The 20,585-nt window shown below is 53.6% G+C and overlaps 1 non-coding gene across 3 annotated transcripts; it reads left to right on the top strand.

Moving 5' to 3' along the window:
- On the top strand, positions 887-19,506 carry LOC102165560. Of its 3 annotated transcripts, XR_002345699.1 has the most exons (4): positions 887-1,535; positions 4,304-4,354; positions 17,198-17,231; positions 17,357-19,506. It is a non-coding gene; the product is annotated as an uncharacterized LOC102165560 (transcript). The 3 variants fall into 3 exon arrangements; XR_002345697.1 differs by having other exon boundaries at positions 892-1,535; positions 17,198-19,506; XR_002345698.1 differs by lacking the exon at positions 17,198-17,231 and having other exon boundaries at positions 897-1,535.

The following is a 20,585-nucleotide window of genomic DNA, read 5'->3' as shown; positions in this document are numbered from 1 at the left end:
CAGGCCATCTTCAGAGGATCTTAGCCAGCCCAAGTTGACCTTACAGGTAAAGAGCCAAGGGGATAAACAACCCCAGGGTCACTATACTCTTCTCCCTCTTTCTGGTCTTTTGCCAGGCTCACTGTTGGCCAAACACAACCAGTGTCATCAAGTGGTTCAGTGAGTTCATTGAGGACAAGGCTCTTTACATCTCTTCACCTCACATCCTCAGGTTGGTTGATTTTTTTAAGCCTTAGGGCTATTGCCTCATGGTCACGAAATGGCTTCCATAGCTCCAGGCATCACATCTTTTCTCAACCATATTCAAGACAGGAAGAAAGGGCATCTCCTCTGATCAAGGAGCAGGATCATTCCCAAAAGGCTCCCTGACCCCAGCAGTCTTCCCCCTGCATCTCATTGGCTAGAACTGGTCACACGCTCACCCTTAAAGTGTACAGGATTAGCTTGGATGGATTAGACCAACCATGTTCCATGTCGTGGGAAGTGAGTCCACTTCCTTGAGCATGTTTTCCCTCCTGCAACAAAATCAGGGTTTAGAGTCTAAGGAGGAAGAGGGTGGTGGTGCCAGGCATGTGGGCCACAGGCTTTCTTGGTTTTTGTTTGTCTGTTTTTTTAACTTTCTCTCAGGAAGCTCCAGGCATCTCACAGGAGCCCAGGGGAGGCACTGCAGCTGTGCTTAGGGAACTAGAATCAGCTGAGGTTCTGGATGGGCCACAGCGCCTCCCAGCCAACCTCTCTGTCCTGCAAGGTCTCCTCTTAGCCAGATTCCTCTGCCTGTTCATGACTTCCCTCCCCGAAAATTTAGCTTCTCCAGCCCCTTCTGTTTGAGGGCAAAGTCCTATTGCAGCTAAAGCTGGGGGGTGGGATCGTGGGTCCAGGCAGCACAAGGGCAGCCAGGGCTGAGGGTGGGGACAGTGGCCCTTGCAGGCATCTGTGCAGAGGTCAGGTGAGGACAAATGAAGCTTGGACAAAGTAACAGGGTAGAATTTTACTTAGACGTGAGCAAACACATAATGAAACTAGAGTGCATTCATGCATCTGCAAGAGGGTAATTCGGTGCAAAACTGACATTGAAACTTTCCTGACTGGTGCCTTGAAGGCGCCTCCAGAGGCTGACACCTTGGGCCGTGCCCTCTGTCCTCCCTTCTGCGTCCCTCTGGGACAGACTCGAACCGTGGCTACCTCGTATGAAGGGCATTCTGGGGGATGGAGTGGATGCTGTGGTGCACCCAGAGCCCCTTTATCAGGTCAAGTGCATCCAGCCGGTTGCTAACACAGCGGCCCTCTCTTCGGGGAAAATTACTCTCAGCCAATGGACGGCTGGTGTTGACTCCCCTCCCCCAGCCCCGTTTCCTGGAGGCCAATGACGGTGGGGGTCAGGGCGGGGCGGGGATGAGGTAATAAAAAGCTGACTCTTTGCCCCCAGGCCTAGATTTGCCCTGCTGTTCATGCTCCAGAGTCTCCTGGGGGTCAGCGCTCACCCTGACCTGGCTTTTTCTCCTGGCCGAACCTGCCTCTGCTCTCTTACTCCCACAGTAAGTCCCTGCAAAGAATTCCTATCTGGGCTGTGCTGGTAGGGAGACCCGAAACAAGACGGGTCTAAGGCCCACTCACTCTGAGATTCAGGGGCCAGGGGCTGCCCGGGTCCCCAGGAACCCCGTCTCCTCCATCCTCCCCTCCTCCAGTCACTGTACAGAAATGCTTGGAGCACCCAGAATGCGCTGTGCACGCTGCCGGGCTCTGTAAGAAGTTAAGAGGCACAAGACAGGGCCTCTGGTTTCAAAGGGTTTAAATTCTAATGAGTGAGGCAGGAAATGCCTGTAAAAAGGGAAACAGCCAGAGTGACCAGCACATGCCCACGCCCGATGGTTGGCCAGGCAGACAAGAGTCCAGCATGTGTGCAGGGAAGGGAGAGTGTGTTGTCTTCAGGAAGGGGTCCCTGGGGGAGACGCCGGTCTGATGAAAACTTCCAGAAGCAGGAACGAGACCGGAGGAATAAGTGGGTTCAGGTGGTCCAAGGCATAGGCCCTCTGGCAAAGTGGAAATCTCTGCAGGAAAACAAGCAAGCAGCTGCCTGGCCGGGTGGGTGAGGAGGGGGGCAGGAGGGGCAGGATGGAGAATGTGACCAAACTTCAGAGCTGGGGTGATGGGAGGAGGAGGCTACTTGTCGTGGTCATTGTCATGCCCATTTCCTCCCTACAAGGCCTAGCACCTGCTGGGCACAGAGCAGGGAGGCTGTTAAGTGCCCACTGAACTGGGTCCCCTCCCTCTTCCCCCTCCCCCCTCCCTCCTGGCTTCCTGCAAGGCCTGTGGGGTGGGAATGGGGGCTGGCAGTAGCAGGTGGACCCTTTTAGGTCAACATAACCTGGTCCCCAGAGAATGAGGGAAAGTCCTCCCCTTCCATCCCAGCAGGAATTTAATTAGGAGAACTAATTAGTGGACCCAGAGTGGGAGAGGGAGGCACTGGCCCCTGCGTGTGTGCATGGTCGTGTGTGCAGAGGATAATTTCAGGCTTGTCTTCTGCGGGGAATGAAGCCCACTGGGAACAAAGCTGCTGTGGTCGGACAAGAGCCAGGGTACCTGAGCAGGGCTGGCTCCATCCCCCTCCACCAGGGACAGCTGCCCGGGAGCGTGGGCATGCATGCAAACACCAACACACACTCACATACACCTCACACACTTACCCATTCACATACTCACACATCACACACTTTTCCACACAAATTCCCATGTGCTCATTTACACACACACAGAGGAGCAGTTTTGACCTCCAAGGCGCCACGCTTTTTTTTTTTTTTTTTTTTGGATTTTAGGGCTACACCTGCAGCATATGGACGTTTCCAGGAAATCAGAGCTACTACAGTTATCAGCCTATGCCTGAGCCACGGCAGCTCGGGATCTTAGCTGCATCTGCCACCTACATTGGAGCTCACAGCAACACAGGATCCTTAACCCACTGAATGAGGTCAGGGATCAAACCCGCATCCTCATGGATCCTAGTCGATTTGTTTCCACTGAGCCACAATGGGAACTTCTCCACACTCAAATCTTAACCCTGTGGGAAGGTCCACAGCTGTGCCCCAGGGCTGGCACCCTGCAAACACCAGCCCTCTGCACTCACACCCAGGCCCTCCATGAGCTGCTCTTCCCCGTAGCTTTTCTGAAAGGAAAAGAAACTTAAAGCAGGTGCCACAGTCTCCCTTGCTTGCAGCTTTGCAGCCTCCATGTCCTGCCTGTCCCAGTGCGAGGAAGTTCCTCCTCCCAGGAAGCATCAGTTGTCTACAGAATCAAGCCAGTCCAGTTCCTGGGGACCGAGAATGTTGTCACCTGGTGGCACAGTTCAGGTCGCAGGAGGGCCTGAGCCACACTCCAGGGCCATGTTGCACAAAAAAGGGAGGGGTTTGGGGTCTGGGCTCCAAGGGGTCTAAACCACTTCTGAGCGATCTTGGATGAGTGGCTAAACCTCTCTGAGCCTCAGTCTCCTTGTCCACAAATGAGGGCAACTATGGCCATAGGGCGAGTGAGGGGTGAGTGAAATGATACACGTGACATGCTTATCACAGAGCGTGGCACGTAGTATGCGCTCGATAAATTTAACACTTCTCATCACGGTGCTCCTGGCTTCCCACTCCCTGCCCGGGGTTCACCTTGCCCTCCGGGCCTGGCTCCCTCTTGCTTCCTTTCCTTGTCTCCGAATAAGAAGACAGGTTATTAGTACAAATTTGATCAAAATGACACATGGATTAGCATGTACGCTGCAAAGTCTAATTCTGTTTACTGTTCTAGGGGAGCATGCAATTATTACAGGAGCTGGGACAGAGTGTTTTTAATAACATTTCTTGTTAAGATTTAATTACAGGAAATTGTATTTTCTTAATCACTGAAAACTCAACTGGCTAGGAAAAGAATTGTGATAATTTTGTTTGCAGTTTATTAAATCCTTAGGATATTCTTTCTCTTACATTTGCTTTTATTATGTGCTGCTGCTAAGTACTTTTTAACCCTTGGAGCTGTGAGGAGGGAGGCCTCCCCCGTGCCTCTGGGCCCCAGGCGCTCCACACCTGACAAACTTGCGTGCCAATGACCCCATCAACTAAAGCAACTCGGGAAGCTGAGGTGTTCGGTTCCCTGCTGGGTAAAAGAACAGGGATGCTCCTGTGTGCAGGTGGTGGGCTGAGAAGCTGTTTCCAGACAATCTGGCTCTGCACCAGCCTCCCCTGGAAACCCGGCCCAGGGTATCTCCCTGTCAGGAACACTGAACAAGATGGCAAAAGTAACAGCATCACCCATTCTTCACTCACAGGGTGTTCCTGACCATCTCAGGAGGTCCAGAGCCTGGAGAAGTGCCTTGAGGGTAAGCCGGCTGCTGGAAAACTTTGAGGGATGTTTCAGTGCTGTAACTGGCCTTGCGTGAGCTTCCTTGCCAGACTTGAGCTAGGAACTGAAGATATAGAAATGGATGTGACAGAGCCCTGCATGGATGTCCACAGGGCCCTCCCACTTCCCTTTCTGCAGTTTCTGGGTGTGCGTGAGAGGGCACAGGGAGGCCAGGGTCGCAGGAGAGAGGTTTACACTGAGAATGTGTGAAAACCAGAGGCACAAAGGAGCCACAGTCTATACCAGTTCCTCTAGGAAACCAGGCTTGGGGAAAACATGCAGTATTACCAGCAACATAAGGAGTGATGCTTATAAAACCAATGTGAGACGTTGGCCCCTCAGGGATTTGTGCTGCCGTGGTTAAGTAAGAATTCGCCAGCTAAAGGATTTTCCAGCATCTCTAACTGAAAAATCTTGTGATCCCAGAAGTGTGTGTGCACGCATGTGCACGTGTGTGTGAGTGTGTGTGTTGGTGGGGATCCTGTGCACCTGCACCATAGTTCCATCTCCACCTGACCCCATGACTTGCCAAGACTGGATCATCTCCACTAAGCCTTTCTTTCCTCCAGGCAGCTCCACCCTTTCTGTAGCAAGTGCACCTGTGTCTAGCCTAGGGCTCTCCTGCTGCAAATCAGACCCATGTCCCCTTGATCTTTTGGGAGGTAGGAGAGAGGGACATTGAGACAATGAATGGAATTCCCAACAGAACAGCCTCATCTGCTGCATCTCCCCTTCTTTCCGCTCCCCTCTAAACTCTGAGCCCCCAGCTCTCTTAACCAGCCCCCAGTGGCCTCTCTGTTTTCCCCACATCCCTTTGTTCTCTGGGGCTGGAGAAAGCAGGTCTGACAAGGTTAACCCCTGATGGTGGAATGTACGACATCAAAGAGGCGGCAAGAGAGGTGATGGATAATAGATGGCTGGAAGCATGAATGATACATATGCAGATAAATGATGGATAATGGGGTCTGCATGATGTATAGGCGGATGCCGAGTAATAGAAGTGTAGATACACATAGATTGATAGAGACAGTTTCAGAGACAAAATACAAGGGGGCAGCCAGGGAACCTTTCCAGGATCTGTGGTAGATGCCTTGACCCTAGAAAGCCAGGGAAATAAGAGGCAGGACCAGTACCTAGTGAGACAAGGCAGAGAGATATACATAGAGAAGGGCTTCCTGAACAGAGGGGACTAGAGAAAAGACATCCAGCAAGGGATGGACACCTTACATCCACAGATGCTGCTGCTGCGCAGGTATCCGTGGGAGGTCACAGGATACAGGGGGTGAGCTGGAGGAGCTTGGCCGCACAGACGGGTGATGGATGGCCAAGAGATGAGGAACAGATGGGAGGGCCCAAAGATCAGGACGCTCGCCACTTCTCCCCTTGGCCTCCCTCTGCGCCCGGCTGGGCTCTCAGGGGAGCCTGGGTGCGGGCTCCACGGTGAGGTGCTGCTCCGCTAGTGGCCGCGCGGGGGCGCCCACGGCCGGGGTACTCGCGTGGAGGGGCAGGGAGGGGCTGCGGGCGGCTGTGGATCCGCGCTCCCCGCATTCATTTCCAGGCCGGCTGGGCCCACGTGACCCCCTCCCCGCCTCCCTGACTTCATACATAATGTCCCTGGTTGAAAACCCCTCCTGAAGGAAGGGCGAGAGAAAGGCTGCTTGCTGGGCTGCTTGCCCAGAATCGGAGCAAGTCTTTGAAGCCCGCCTGCCTCCCAGGGCTGCCGGAATCGGGTTTGCTCCTTTACCCTGTCACTCCCTCTGCTTGTCCCTCTTGGCCTGTTTTAAACCCTTTCCCTCCCGCCTCCCCTCAACACTCAGAGTCTTCCCTACCCCAGCTCCTCTGGAGCCAGCTGGTACAGAGAGGAGAGACAGTGAGGGAAGCTATTGTTCTGGAAAAGGCAAGGCCAGCTCCTGAGAGAATGGGGGCCTGGAGGGTGGGCTGGAGCAGATAAGAGCCTCTATCTGCTGAAGCTGGGGTGGGGGGGGTCTGTCACAGCCAGAAGCCAGCTCAGCAGCCACTCCCTCCTCCCCCCAGACACACAGATGGGGAATAGATGCATCCAGGATGGACAGCTGTGGACAGCCCTCCCTCAGGTCTGTCTGCAGCCTGGTTGGTCCAAAACTGTAGAAGAAGAGATAGGAAGAGCCTAGCTCCCAGCGGAGCCGCCCCCCCCCCCCCCAATAGCAGTGCCCTCAGGGATGGTTGGGGCCTGGAGGTGGAGCTGCCCCTGCTGAACAAAAGACTCCTTGCCTAAACCCCTGCTTTCACGGTGTCCACTGGAAGCAGGAAGTGTGGCCTGGAGCCCTCCAGAGGAGGGACGGGCTACACAGTTCTTTTCAGCGACTGCTTGTTACCCTACCCCAGGGCCGCTGGGAACAGAGAACCATGGAGAACCTTTTGCAGAGAGGCCAACCAGGCAGGCACAGAGAGGTTAAAGGACTGGCTCAGTGCACTACCGCCTGGGAGCGGCAGGGTGGTGGCCACCATCAAACCCAGAGAATTCTCAGTCCTGAAAAGTTACGGAAAGCATCAAAGTAGGAAGAAGGCAAAGAAAGGGACCAACATGTAGGATATTTTTCATGTACTGGTTCCCCCACCTCCAAACAACGGTCAGGTCCTCACCTTGCTTCACATATTGACCCACCCAGCCCCAGGTCATTGCCATTGAGATTTTTTAAAAATCTGGTTACTTTTCTGCTCCTTGAGGGGACACCAGTCTGTAACAAGCAGTGGGGGGGGTTGTCCTGGACTGGCCAGAGTTAGAGCGAGAGAAAGGGCTTCCCAGAGAAAAGGCAGAGGATGGAGGGTGGCGGGGTGGAGACAGCTCAGCAGGAGCAGAAAGAGATTTCAGGATAAAGAAGCAGGGCTCAGATCCAGAGGTCTTATTTAAGAAGCTCAAGGTAGGGAAACCCTGTAGGGTTTTGAGCAAAGGAAGTGACAAGTAACAAGATTTGTAATGTGGAGGGTGGGTTGGCGGCGGTTGAGTCTAGACATAGACTGATCGGCCCATTAGGAGGCCACTGCAGTGGTCCAGGGGGAATGATGGGGAGTCTCATCAGGATTGGGTTGGGGAGAAGAGAGAGTCAAAAAATATTTTGGAGGAGTTTCTGTCATGGCTTAGCAGGTTAAGAACCCAACTAGTATCCATGAGGATGTGGGCTGGATCTCTGGCCTCAATCCATCAGTTAAGGATCTGGGGTTGCTGTGAGCTGTGGTGCAGGTCACATAAGTGGCTCGGATCCCATGTCGCTGTGGCTGTGGCCAGCAGCTGCACCTCTGTCCAACTTGACCCCTAGCTTGGGAACTTCTATATGCTGCAAGTGGAGACATAAAAAGAAAAAAAAAAAAACAATATTTTGGAGGTCAGAGCATCAGAATCTAAGAGGATGGAGACAGAGTGAACGAGGTTGAAGTCAGGGCTGCTTCCTGGGTGTCTGGCCTGGGTGGGGGTGGACAGTCTGACGGCCCTCTGAAAAGTCAGGCCCAGGGAAGAGCAGACTCAGGAAGCTCCCCAGTTTGGAGCGTGTTGAGTTGGAGGTCTCTTAGGGCGCCTAGACCCACTCTCCAGGGATGGTTAGATTTTCTGAGCCCCATGGACACAGGCTGGACCAGCAATGTTTGTGATGGTTGACATCCCAAGGGGAAATAGAGGTGATTGCCCAGGAGAGAGAGAAGAGCAAGGGCCAAGGTCAGAAGGAGCCTAGAAGGACTCTCGGAGAGAGAAGGAAGTCGCTAGAATGCTGGGTGAGGGAGGGAGGGAGGGAGGGAGTGGTGCCAGGTCAGGTGCAGCAGAAAGACCTGGTGAGGAAAACAGACAGTGCCCCGTGGACTTGGCACTGGGCATTTTATTCATCATCAGGGACTAGCTAGAAACGGAGGGAACTGCCAACCTGAGCGATTCAGAGAGCGTTTAATGAAGATGTGGACAAGGGGCAAGGTGGAGGGGAGTCTGGGGTTGTGAGGGGGAGGGAGGCGGTGAAGCTCCAGGGCTGCTGACAGGCCAGCCAGGCCTGAGGAGGGCTGAAGGGGGCGCCGCTGGACAGGAGCTGCGGTCTGGTGTGGAGGGACGTGGCCAGCCTGCAGCTCACAGGAAGCAGGTCAGGAAGTTAAAGACCAGCCTCATTCTCCTCCCCTCCTCCATCTCCCATGTGCCTCCCCAGTGGAGGGGCCCAGCCCAGAGCTAGAGGGCATGGAGCTTGGGCCAGGCAGCCCACAGAGGCCAGCGCTGGAGCCCACCCACTACCTACCAGGCTGAGGGAGCAAGCAGATAAGAACTCTGACCTGTGTCAGCAGTAACACAGGGCACACTGGACTCAGGCCCCTCTTGCTTCTTTCCTTCAGCTCTGCTGCTGCTGCTTCCCTTTTTTTTAAGGGCCACACCTGCAGCATAACCAGCCTACGAGTTATGTTGTTGCTACAGCTGCCTGCACCACAGCCACAGCAACGCCGGTTCCATGCTGAGTCTGTGACCTACACCACAGCTTATAGCAATGCTGGATCCTTAACCCACTGAGGGGGGCCAGGGATCAAACCCACATCCTCATGGATACTAGTAGGGTTCGTAACTCAGAACAGGAATGCCCTCAGTTCTGCTTTATGCCTGACCAACCATTCCTTCTGGGCACACGTAACCCCACACCCAGCCCCTTCCTGTGTCTCTCACCCCAAAGGGAAGAGCCATCTTCCCTAGAGACGTTGTTGGTCGCCTGCCATCCCAGAGCCAGACATTCTGCCAGGGGCGGGGGCAGGACACCGGTGCTGGGCAGTAGCCGTCTAGGAGTCTCGGGGAAGGAAGTGGCAGCTTCTGGGCAAAGGAGGGACTGACTAAAGCCAGGAGTGTGATAAGGAGGCAAGCTGGGACCAAGAAACAGCCCTTTGTGTTTCTAGATGAAACAGGCGGTGAGAAGACAGCAGAGGGAAACTTTCCTTCTTTGCCTGCTGCTGGGCATGTACCAAAAAATACGGAGCTTTATACTCGCGTACGCCCATAAACACACACGCTTGCATATATATATATATGCACACAAAGCGATGGAGGCACATACACTTGCTTAAACAAACATGCTCGCTCACTTTCCGCTCATGTTCAGACATGCCTACTGAATCAGGGTAGGCAAGGTGATGCTTCATTAACTAACCACTCTCAAATCTCAGTGGCTTAAAAATGCAGAGGGCTCCTCCCTGCACACACTCCCTGTCCATCGCAGCCTCTGCTCATCGGAGTCACTCCAGGACCCTGGCGGATGGACCCTCACTGGTCCCTGTGCCAAGAGAGAAAGAAGACTTCCACAAGGTCCTGCCCAGCAGTTAAATCCTTCTGCCCAGAAGTCACGCTTGCTGTTCTGTTCATTGGTCAGAACTGGTCATATGGTTCCACCCGAGGAAGCCAGAGACCCAGAACTTTATAGCAAATAGCACTTACGTAAAATACAACGTCACACAGGTAGGTGCTCACACACACTCGCTGCGCTTTCCACGGCTTTCTTTTTTTATCCTTTTGTAGCTCTGACTCCTAACGACTCTCCACTTCCCAGCAATCTGAGTCAAAGTCCACTGCCAGGAGCCGGGATCATGGAAACTTCCATCCCCTTTTACTTCAGGCCCTGTCATCCATCTCCCCAGCAGGCCCACCCTCCCTCGCCTCCCCTGCCCGTGCTGCTTCCCTCTGCCAAGGAGAGAGAAGCGGTCTGCACATTCCCCCAGCACTGCTTGCTTCCATCTCCTCGCTCCCTCCCTCCCTCCCTCCCTTCTTGCTGAGATTGCCTGGGGGGCTTGCTGAGTGTGAGCTAGTGGCTTACAGAGAGACTACTAGGAGCACAGGAGGGAAAAGCCCGCAGACACAAAGACCCCAGGATGCAGAGGAACAGACATGGACAGGGGCAGAAGAGAGATGTGAGATGGGGCAGAGAGAGAAGCAGAGGCGGATGACAGAGACAAAAACAGATGACAGAAATAGATGGAAACAGACATAGAGTCTGGGCCAGAGAGGTAAACACAGAAAAGAGCAAAGAGGAGCTCCCTGGTGGCCGAGGGGTTAAGGATCTGGCATTGTCCCTGCTGTGGCTGGGGTTCAGTGCCCGGCCCAGGAACTTCTACATGCCGCAGGCACAGCTGAAAAAAGCACAGAGGAGGAAGAAGAAAAGAACAAAGACAGAAAAGATAGTTGAGCTCCTGGGTGGGATTCGAGCTGTGCCCGGGGTGAGAGCGTGTGTGTATAACCACATGTGGTTCTGAAGCCACGTTTTCTTTCACTGAAGTGGATACAGGAAAGTGAGCACCGAGATAAGGATTAGAAGAAAATGTGTTCTTCTCCTAGCAAGTGGCGGGGAGTTGAGGCCAGGCAGTAAGCCCAGGAGACTGGCAGCGTTTCCTTGGAGATTTTTTTTTTTTTTTTTTTTTTTTTTTTTTTTTTTGTATTTCTAGGGCTGCACCCATGGCATATGGAGGTTCCCAGGCTAGGGGTCCAATCGGAGCTGTAGCCACCGGCCTACGCCAGAGCCACAGCAACGTGGGATCCAAGCCTCCTCTGCAACCTACACCACAGCTCACAACAGCACCGGATCCTTAACCCACTGAGCAAGGCCAGGGCTTGAACCTTTGTCCTCATGGATGCTAGTCAGATTCATTTCCACTGAGCCACGACAGAAACTCCATCCTTGGAGATTTCTTGTGTGAATGTTCACCTTGGCTCTGTCGGTTGGAGGAGCCTGGAGGTCTGGCTGTGAGCACCTCCCCGCGGCCTCCCCCCCATGTCACACACTCCAACACTGACCCTGGAGGGAGGACCGAGGATGCCAAACAGCCCCTCCTCTGAGCAGGGTCGAGGGTTCCCAGGCTGAAAAGAGAGACAAACTCCTGCCTGGGTTTAAACCTCATTCATTTCTTCACCAAATAGTTATGGAACTGGTGCTGGGCTCCTTGCCAGGCCCCAGAGACAAGGTAGAAGACAAAAGCCACATGCTCCCCACGTGGGTTTTTGTCTAGTAGAGGGGACAGACCTCAAACAGACTGCAATTACAGAGTGACCAGGCGGGTTAAATGCTCCAAAGGAAAGGACTGTCCTGCAAGTATGAAGGATGGTGGTGGGGGGGGGGGTCCCTCCGACTGTGAGCTCAGGAAATCTCTCCAAGTGTGGGATATTGTGGCCAAGACCTTCCTGATGAGGAGCCCACCAAGCACAAGAGTGGGTGCAGCATGGGGTGGGGAACAGGGAAACAGGGCCCGGGGGAAGGACTGACCCCAGCGAAGGCTGCAAGGCATCTCCAAGCCTGGGCTCTGTACCAAGTCCTAAGGAGGGGCCCAGTGGCAGAAGCATCGAGCTGTGGCGGGGGAGAGTGTGGGGAGTAAGAGCAGCCAAGTGGGCAGGAACCTGCAGGGCAAGCCCTCCATGTGTGGATCTAATTCCTTTTTGGGGGGAGGACTGCACCTGCAGCCTATGAAAGTTTCTGGGCTAGGGGTTGAATTGGAGCTGCAGGTGCTGGCCTACACCACAGCCACAGCAATGTCAGGATCCAAGCTGCATCTGTGACCTACACAGCAGCTTGCAGCAACACTGGAATCTTAGCCCACTGAGCGAGGCCAGGAATCGAACCCACATTTTCACGGATGCTCTGTTGGGTTCTTCACTTACTGAGTCACGATGGGAACTCCAAAAAAAAAATTTTTTTTTTGTCTTTTTAGGGTCGCATCCACAGCATATGGAGGATCCCAGGCTAGGGGTCGAATCAGAGCTGCAGCTGCCAGCCTACACCATAGCCACAACAACACAGGATCTCAGCCACATCTGCGACCTACACCATAGTTTAGGCAACGCTGGATCCTTAACCCACTGAGCAAGGCCAGGGATTGAACCCACATCTTCATGGATATTAGCCAGGTTCATTAACTACTGAGCCACCATGGGAAACCCCCCCCCAAGTTTTTAAAATTAAAATTATTTTGAGGAAATGAAGGTAGATCAGAGTTCAGAAGAAGGGCCAGTCCTGGTTTGGCAGTAGGGGCAAGGGGGTCCCAGCAGGCCTGAAGTGGGGGGCATGGAACCACCTGGCCTGGAAGGACGTGGCAGCCTCATTCCAGACCATGAGGTCGAGGCAGAAGAATGCACAGGGATAGAGACCAGAGCTGGGGGATGGGGGATTAGAGGAAAAAAGAAGCCGTGGTAGCTGCTGTAACAGGCAAACCCAGTGACCTGACCTGTAAAGTCACTGCTCCCCAGGTCACAGTCTAATGCAAGCATTACTGTTGGGGCGCCCTGCTTTATGGCCAGCTAGAGCAACAAGATGGGGGGCCCCTGGGACGCTGCAGCATCATGAAGCTGGCTTGGGGGGCAGGGAGGATGGAAAGAACGCATCTAAAAACCACAGTGTCTCCCAGCTGCCCCGTCAGGAGAGCCTTCCTGACAGGAAGGGTGACTGGTGAGATGAAAAGTGATCAGGTCGCTAAAATGCTTTGCTTCCCCGGCTGTGTCATCGCGGCTGGCGTGGGGGTCTAAGGAGCGCCCTCGAATCCCTCGACCCTCCTGCCCCAGCAGATAATAGCTGCTGAGTCTCCCCCCTCGCAGGCCCCAGAACAACCCACATCAGCACGGCTCGTAAATTGTTATGGCCCATTGAAGAGCTCGCCCTTAAATGTCACTTACCCGGGAATTAAGGTGAAGGCAAGCAGAGGGACCTGCCATCGGCACAGGCCAAGGAGGGGGCAAATGGGTTGGGGGTCAGCCTTTTGGGGAAAGGCAGTCGGACACTAGGTATGGAGTTAAGAAGTGCCTCGTGTCCCCTGGGATCATTATCTCAACGTGATCCCTGCTCGTGGGTGGGGGCTTGGGTAGGGACAGGCTTGGAAAACCATCGTTTGCGTGGACTGGCTAAGAATATAGACCTGGCACCGCGGGGTTGGGGCCCTCACCCTCAGCTGCCTCCTCTCCCTCCCCCTGCTCCATCCCCCCATCTCCCCCACCTCTTCCTTCCAGTCTTTTCTCACACCCCAGCTGTCTGCCTGGTTCACAGGTTTCTCTTTGCCCCACTGGACCCTAAGGGCAGAATTGAGGAGGATCTTAACTCAGAGGGCCGGGTGGCTTCGCTTTCTAGCTTCACTCTCTGACTTTGAGGCCGAAGGGAGGTCAGCCTCCCGCTGCCCTCCTGGAAGGTAGACAGTGAGAGTCCAGTCCCTCCCAGCAGTGACCCTTCACACCTCCTCTCTCTCCTGTCACCTTTTTTTTTTTTTTCTCACAGCGAAACAAATCTCACATCCAGAAAAGGGTACAAGACAAATGTTCCAGTTCACAAATTATTTTAAAGCAAACTCAGGGTAGCTGTCCCCTCAGCCAGGGACCAGAATATCGCCAGTGTCCAGTGACCCCAAGGACCCTTCCCCATCCACCTGCCTCTGCCCCTGGGTCCCAGGCAATCACTTCCCAATTCTTTTTTTTTTTTTTTTAATAGGGCCACACCTGCAGCATATGGAAGTTCTCAGGCTAGGGTTCAAATTGGAGCTACAGCTGCTGACCTATATCACAGCCACAGCAATGCCAGATCCAAGCTGCATCTTTGACCATAAATGCTGGATCCTTAACCCACTGGGCGAGGCCAGGGATCAAACCTGCATCCTCATGGATATTAGGTTCTTAACCCACTGAACCACAACGGGAGCGCCCCCACTTCTCTTTATAGGGCTTGAGCTCCCTCAGCCACATGGGGTCGTTTCACCTGTTACTGAACTTTACATAAATAGAATCATATGTTATGTATTCTTCACGGCTGGCTTCTTCCAGCCAACCTGGTGCTGTTTGTGTGTCGCATCCGTGTGGTTGGCGTCGTCACAGTTCACTGGTTCTCATTGTCGTGAGGAGATTGTTGTCTGTGTGCTCCAGCCCAGGTGTCCCCAGCTGCAGCACCTTAGAGCTTTGGGGACGAGGCTCTGATGAGCCTCACAACAGCCTGAGTCCTGGCCGGACAGGGTCCTCTGCAGAGATCACGCAGTGAGAAATGCTGAGGCCAAACTGAACCCTCCCCCGGGTCCCTCGCCCCCACTCTCACACCCTCCTGGGGGTGCTGCGTGCTAACAGGGAGCCTGGGGAGACGTTGGCACCTGCAGAGAGACGTTCTAATGTCATTGGTGCCAGTAGATGTGGAGAGAATTTGAATTAGCATTTGGTGCCTAATTGTTGCCTGGTAGATGTTTGCTGAGTGAATGAATGACAGCCCTCCCAGGAGCTGTCAAACCAGGCTTCTTGGTGGCCAGCGCTTCTTCCCTTGCTCCCAGCTGCCAGTTCTTGGCACTTGCATCTCTTTTGGAAACTCCACAGGCCAGCAGACCCCTCCCAGACTCATTCCCCTCTACCTTCCCTGGAGGTGAGGTTAATTGCTCTGACCTGACTAACTGCCTGCTCCTGGGGCCCAGCAAGGAACTATATGGATGCCACCTGTCACCTGTTGCAGTCTCCACCCCCTCCTACCTGGAAGTTCCTCTTAGGTTTCACCTCCGTCCTTCCACCCAACTTTGCTGCTTTGCTTGCTCTGATGAAGTTGAGGGAGAAGGGAGGTGTAGCAAAAATAACACCTCAATTGCGTTCGCAAGGCATTTTTCAAGGTAAAAAGCACTTCCTAATCCACTAATTGAGTGTTGATGGTTATTATCATCCCGTTCTAAGTATTTTACATTTTTTAGTCATTTAACCCTCAGAAACACCCCTGCAGTAGCTACTATTAGTATCCCCACTTTATAGAGAAGGGAGCCGAGAAGTTTAAGGAGCTTGTCCGAGGTAGAGTGGCCAGATAAAATACAGAATGAGCAGTTAAATTTGAATTTCAGATAAACAAGGAATTTTTTTAAGTATAAATGCATCCTGAATGTTGCCTATTAAATTCACATGGGCGTTCTCTATTTTTGATTTGCTAAATCTGGGCCACCCTCGTCCAAGGTCACGGAGCAAGTAATAGTGGAGTCAGGATTCAAACCCCAGCTTGCCCCTGCCCTCTGCTTCAGTGGGATCTGCATCAGGGCCCTGATAGCCAGCAAGAGAAGCAGATGGATTTGAAACCATTTAGTAAATCAAACCAGCAGGGCTAGGAAACAGATTTGATACGGAGGCTGAAAAAAGCCCAGTTTCTGGCTCCTATAGATAAGAGACAGAGAGGATGCTTCTTGCTGAGGCTCACTCAGCTCAGAGGAGTCAGAGCCTCCAGAGGCCACAGCCAGGGTCCCTGGTGGGGTCTAGGTTACCTGGGGTGAGGAGGACAATGGCCACCCCCCTAATCCTTGTTCTCTACCTTGTCACTAAGAGAATGGCTCTGCCCTGCCTGGCTCAAACTGGACACCTTGGCCCTTCCAGCTCCCCAATGACCCCCAAACGCATACGCATACCACCTCCTCTAACTGCCAGGAGGTCCCCAGGGCCTGCCCCTTTGTCTTCCATCCTGCCCTCCCCCCATCCCAGGGCTAATGGCCTCATTTAGATCTGCTGTAGCCACAAGACCTCCCAACCCTCAAAACTGCAAAAAAGGAATGTGGCAGTGTCTGAGGCCACCGATGCAGATAGATGCTTTTATTTCGCACCAAATAATGCATTTAATTACTTCTTGGAGGGGAAGCCTGTATGGCAGATAGCGAAGGCAATGCTAATAATAGCACTTTGCACCAAGGGCCGAACACAGAGGAAGAGCCATGAAAGGGTCCCATTTCTGTTCTAGACAACTTGAAAGCTCTGCGAACACTCAAGCCTCCTTCCTCAAGAGCAGAGGGAATTGTGAAGAAAATGCTGTGTGTTTTTTTGCTTTTAACTCACTGTTTTGATCCTTTTCAGCCATCAGCATGTAGCCCCCTTGGAGAGACTAGGATGGTGGATTGTTTGGTGGAGAGTGTGGGGGTGGGGGCACACCCCCCGCTTCTCCCTCTTCTACCCCATCTCAAAAAGCAGGGCCAGAGGGAGCCCCCCAAAATAATGCCTGCCCTGGCTGGGGCACAGTTTTGGGCAAAAGAGCATAGACGAGTGAATCAAGAGAATCTGTTTTGCCAGTTTGGGCAGATTGCGCTCGATGCCTGGGCCATGTGTTATTCATCCGTAAATGGGGCTGATGATACCTGCAGTACAGGGAAGTCACAAAGGTTCCCTAGGGTTCCTTCTACTATTAAACATCTCTATGATTTAGGAGGCTGACTGGGGTCACCACCACCCACAGGCCATGTTTCTGGTGTGTCCGACTTCTTGGCTGCTCAGGGCTGTTCCCCAGGCGGGCCTGTCTCAGGGATGCTGGGAAGCGTGGCTGCAGGCCTTGCTACAGCACACAGCCAACAGGCTCCAGTGGCATTGTCTCCCTCCCAGCAGGGGGTCAGCTGGAGCTTGAGGAGATGCTGGTCCCCAGGAAGAGGTCCATGGGCCTCCTGGAGACCTGGCTGACTGCCCACTACCTCCTGCCCAGGCTGGATGCTGAGGCCCCAGGAACTGTGTCTCCAGCCCAGCTCTGGGAGTGTCCACCTAGCTGATGAAGGAAGAAGGCCTGAGTAGGGAGGAAGGGGGGGTCTGGGATGCACCCCAGATTTGGTGCAAAAATTTACTAAAGATCCACCAGTGGGGAGTTCCCACTGTGGCATGGGGGTTTAGGATCAGGAGATGTCTCTGTGGTAGCAGGGGTTCCATATGCCACCTGTGTGGGGAAAAAAAAAACCCACCCTTGGAAGATGAATCATCTCAAATCATCTTCCTACGCCCCTCTCACACGCACGCAATCTTCATGATTTAGATTTAGCCTCTACCACTTAAACAATGAACTAGAAGTTGCCTTAGAGCCCATCGTGTCTGACTCTTACTTCACCCATTTTGCAGATGAGAACTGCAGCCCAGAGACAGGAAGTGCCTTGTGAGTTGACCCAAACCAGGCTGTCACCCATGCAAGGCAGGTTCTCACATGTCCCTTGGCTTGTTGCTGCGTGTTCTCGGGGAAGTTGCTGCACCTCTCCAGGCTCGATTTTTCCTTTCCTGTAGGATGAAGGCTTTGGATTGGATGCCCAAACAGTGTAGGGGAATGCGCTGGAGAGGCCCGGGCATAAATCCTGGCTGTGTGATCTAGGAGAGTCATGTCAGCCTCGAAACCTCAAGCAGCATCCCCCTCACCACCGCCATCACCGCGAGTCCCCCACGGGCTTGCTGTGCGGAAACCCCATCATTCTTAGTTGTGTTACTTGGACAGACTCATCTGTTCCTGAGGACAACCCTGGGAAGCGAGTCCTATCCTTCTCCCCAGTTTATAGAGGAGGCAGCTGGAGGCCCGCAGAACTCAAGAAACTTATCCAAGGTCATGAACTTTTTAGGGATGTCCCAGGGAAGGATTCAATGTCCACCGTGTCCCCAGGCGGCTGGCAGATAGTGGGCCAGGCGCTCCGTAAACGTCAGTCCCCCACCTCCAATCTAGTCTGTACCTTCCAGGAGTCTGTCACCACAGCCAAGGCTCACAGGAATCAGGAGACTTTTACACACCATATGGCTATAGAATTAATAAAGTGTTGTAATCAAAGATTGGAAAAGAGATTAGGGGACTCAGCTCCTGGAGCAGAACTATGAAAAAAGGAAGAAGCCGCTCAGCTCTGCAATAGAGGAGTGGGAATGGGGCCCAGGCCTCCTCTTAGATGCTGGGCAAACACCAGGCAAGGGAGCATCCCTAACCAGCTCAATGTGTCTGCTGTCGGCAGTAAAGACGAGGCTTATTGGCGCTATGGTAACGGGAGAACGGAGGAGGAACAAAAGGACCTCTTTGGAGGGAGGTAAGGAGGCAGGTTTATTACCTCAGCAAAGAGGGCTTCTTGGAGACCCCCGTCCTGATAACAGAAGACAGAGCCCCCCTCACCTAGCCTCGGGGTTGCCATCCTCCCCAACCTCTGGCCTTTGCTCCTCATCCCTGAACTTCTGGTGACACATCTACCCCCTGTCCCATCAGCAGAAATCAGAATGGGCTTCCTGACTTCGCTGTCCTCCAGTGCAACCTAGAGACCGGCGCTTCAGTGAGGGGGAGGGGTCCTAGAATGTTCCTCAGCCGGCTGCAAGTCAAGGAGCTAGTGGTCACGGACACTGGCTCTGCAGTTTGCAGGGACTGTGTGACCTTGAGCAAGTGACTTGGCATCTCCGAACCTACAGAAAAATTGGGATGACCGTGATCCCACTACACAGAGCAGTTACGAAGATTAGTGAGCTAATGCACACGTCCTAGCATCAGGGAGGGCCTGGGTCAGTGGCAGCTTAGCCTCCTACATACTGAGCCGTAAGTGACCCGCTGGTGTAGGCTGTGTACACAACCTAGAAACTGCCTGAGGAGGGGTGATCCACTCCTCCTGGGCCACCTTAAAACCAGTGTGACTTACCTTCCTCTCCAGAAGGAGCAGAAAGGAGGCTGGCCCTGGCTCCAGATGCAGCCAATCCAGAACTGCTAATAGAGTTTCTTGCCCCCGCCCTGGGCTGCCCTCTGTGCAGGGCTGGCTGGACCTGCCAGCCTCGGGTCGGGGGGGGTGTGTTAATTTAGGATCATTCCTGCTCCCCATCTACACCCACCTGGAGGAGTCCAAAGCCCCAAATCTCAGCCTCTCAGTAGGAGAAGGAGGGGAGACAGAATCTGAACAAGTTCCAGCTTGAATTCCTTCCTCTCCAGGGACAGTTGGCCAAAGGGACAGGGGTGAGGCCTGCTTCCTGTAACTCCACCTACCAAAGCCTTGGTCTCACATCTACACCTCATTAATCCCTGTACTTTACCAAGAGGTGGGAGGACAAACCAGCAAGAGCAGGGCCTCTGCAGCCAGGCTGCCTGGGCTTACCAGTGCTTACCAGTGCTTACCAGCTCCGCAACCTTGGACAAATTGCTTACCCTCTCTGTGCCTCTGTTTCCTCATCTATAAATTGGAGATGATAATAGAAGTCAGTTCCCAGTGTGCTGTTGTAAGGATTAGATACTAATAGGGACAAAGATTTCAAACAATTCCGGGCACATGGTAAATGTCAATTGTCATGATCAGCTGCTGGTCCATCTGGTGTCACTGTGGGCCCTGGCGATGGTGGGATGTCTAGATATTAAAAATGGGGCAGGAGCTCCCATCATGGCTCAGTGGTTAATGAATCCGATTAGGAACCATGAGGTTGCAGGTTCGATCTCTGGCCTTGCTCAGTGGGTTAAGGATCTGGCATTGCCGTGACCTGTGGTGTAAGTTGCAGACAAAGCTTAGATCTGACGTTGCTGTGGCTCTGGTGTAGGCCAGCAGCTACAGTTCCAATTCGACCCCTAGCTGGGAACCTCCATATGCCACAGCAATAGCCCAAGAAATGGCAAAAAGACCAAAAATAAAATAAAAAATAAAACTGGGGCAGATGTGCGTCAGGCCTCCCTGGGGAAGGGGAGGGATCCGATGTGGAGGAGCTCAGGACACGGGAGCACCTCACCGTGGTGAAGGGGAGGGGCAAGGGTGTCGGGAAGGAGGGCAGCAGAGGTGGGAGGATGGGCCTTCCCGGGAGCGGGGTCTGGGCTGAGGCTTCCCAGCCTGGCTCCCTCCTTTCTCTCCTTCATTCTCTACTTCCTTCCCCTTCTGCTCCATTCCTGGCAGATAAGCAGGCACAGAGAGATCATCTGCCCACGGGTGTCTCCCCCTGCTAGGCTGGCCTCGGGCCACCAACCACTCCCTTAGGGTCTCTGCACCCTGGGTGGATGGCCTAGGGCTCCATCAGGATGGGGTGGTTGCCGCTGCTGGGGAAAGTGGAGGGATCCAAAGGCAGCAGAAGGCTCTGCTGACTTTAGGGACAGCTCTGCAGGGGCCTCCATCAGAAGGTATCGCGTCCTAACTGTGCATGGGAGTGAGGCTTCCTCGCCCGTGAAGTCCCCCCACTCAGACTTCCAGCCTGAAGAAATGGTCACTATTCTGCCCCCTCAGACTGGGGTCCCTGAGGGCGGGGCTGTGTCCCCCCTCCTCAGTCTCCTTCTGGGGTGTCACCTCCCTTATCTCCTGGAACAAGACTTTGGCTTCATAGCTGTTCGGGGGCGGGGGCGGGGGGTGGGAATGAGAATGATGGATGGTTCATTTACTCAAAAATTCCTTTCATCCTGTCTGGGTAGGTTGGCAGCAAGATCAAGAATTAAAGTTCTCGGAAGGAGGGGAAAAAATGGGTTTGAACCACAGAGTCTGGGTTTTGGCGGTAGGGGCTGATGGAAGTCGTGTAGAGGACACACCCTTTTTCCTGG

Source organism: Sus scrofa, chromosome 7 (assembly GCF_000003025.6).
Source record: "Sus scrofa isolate TJ Tabasco breed Duroc chromosome 7, Sscrofa11.1, whole genome shotgun sequence".
Taxonomy (NCBI): Eukaryota; Metazoa; Chordata; class Mammalia; order Artiodactyla; family Suidae; genus Sus; species Sus scrofa.
Note: the sequence above shows the minus strand (reverse complement) of the source record. Positions and strands in the feature narration are given on the sequence as shown.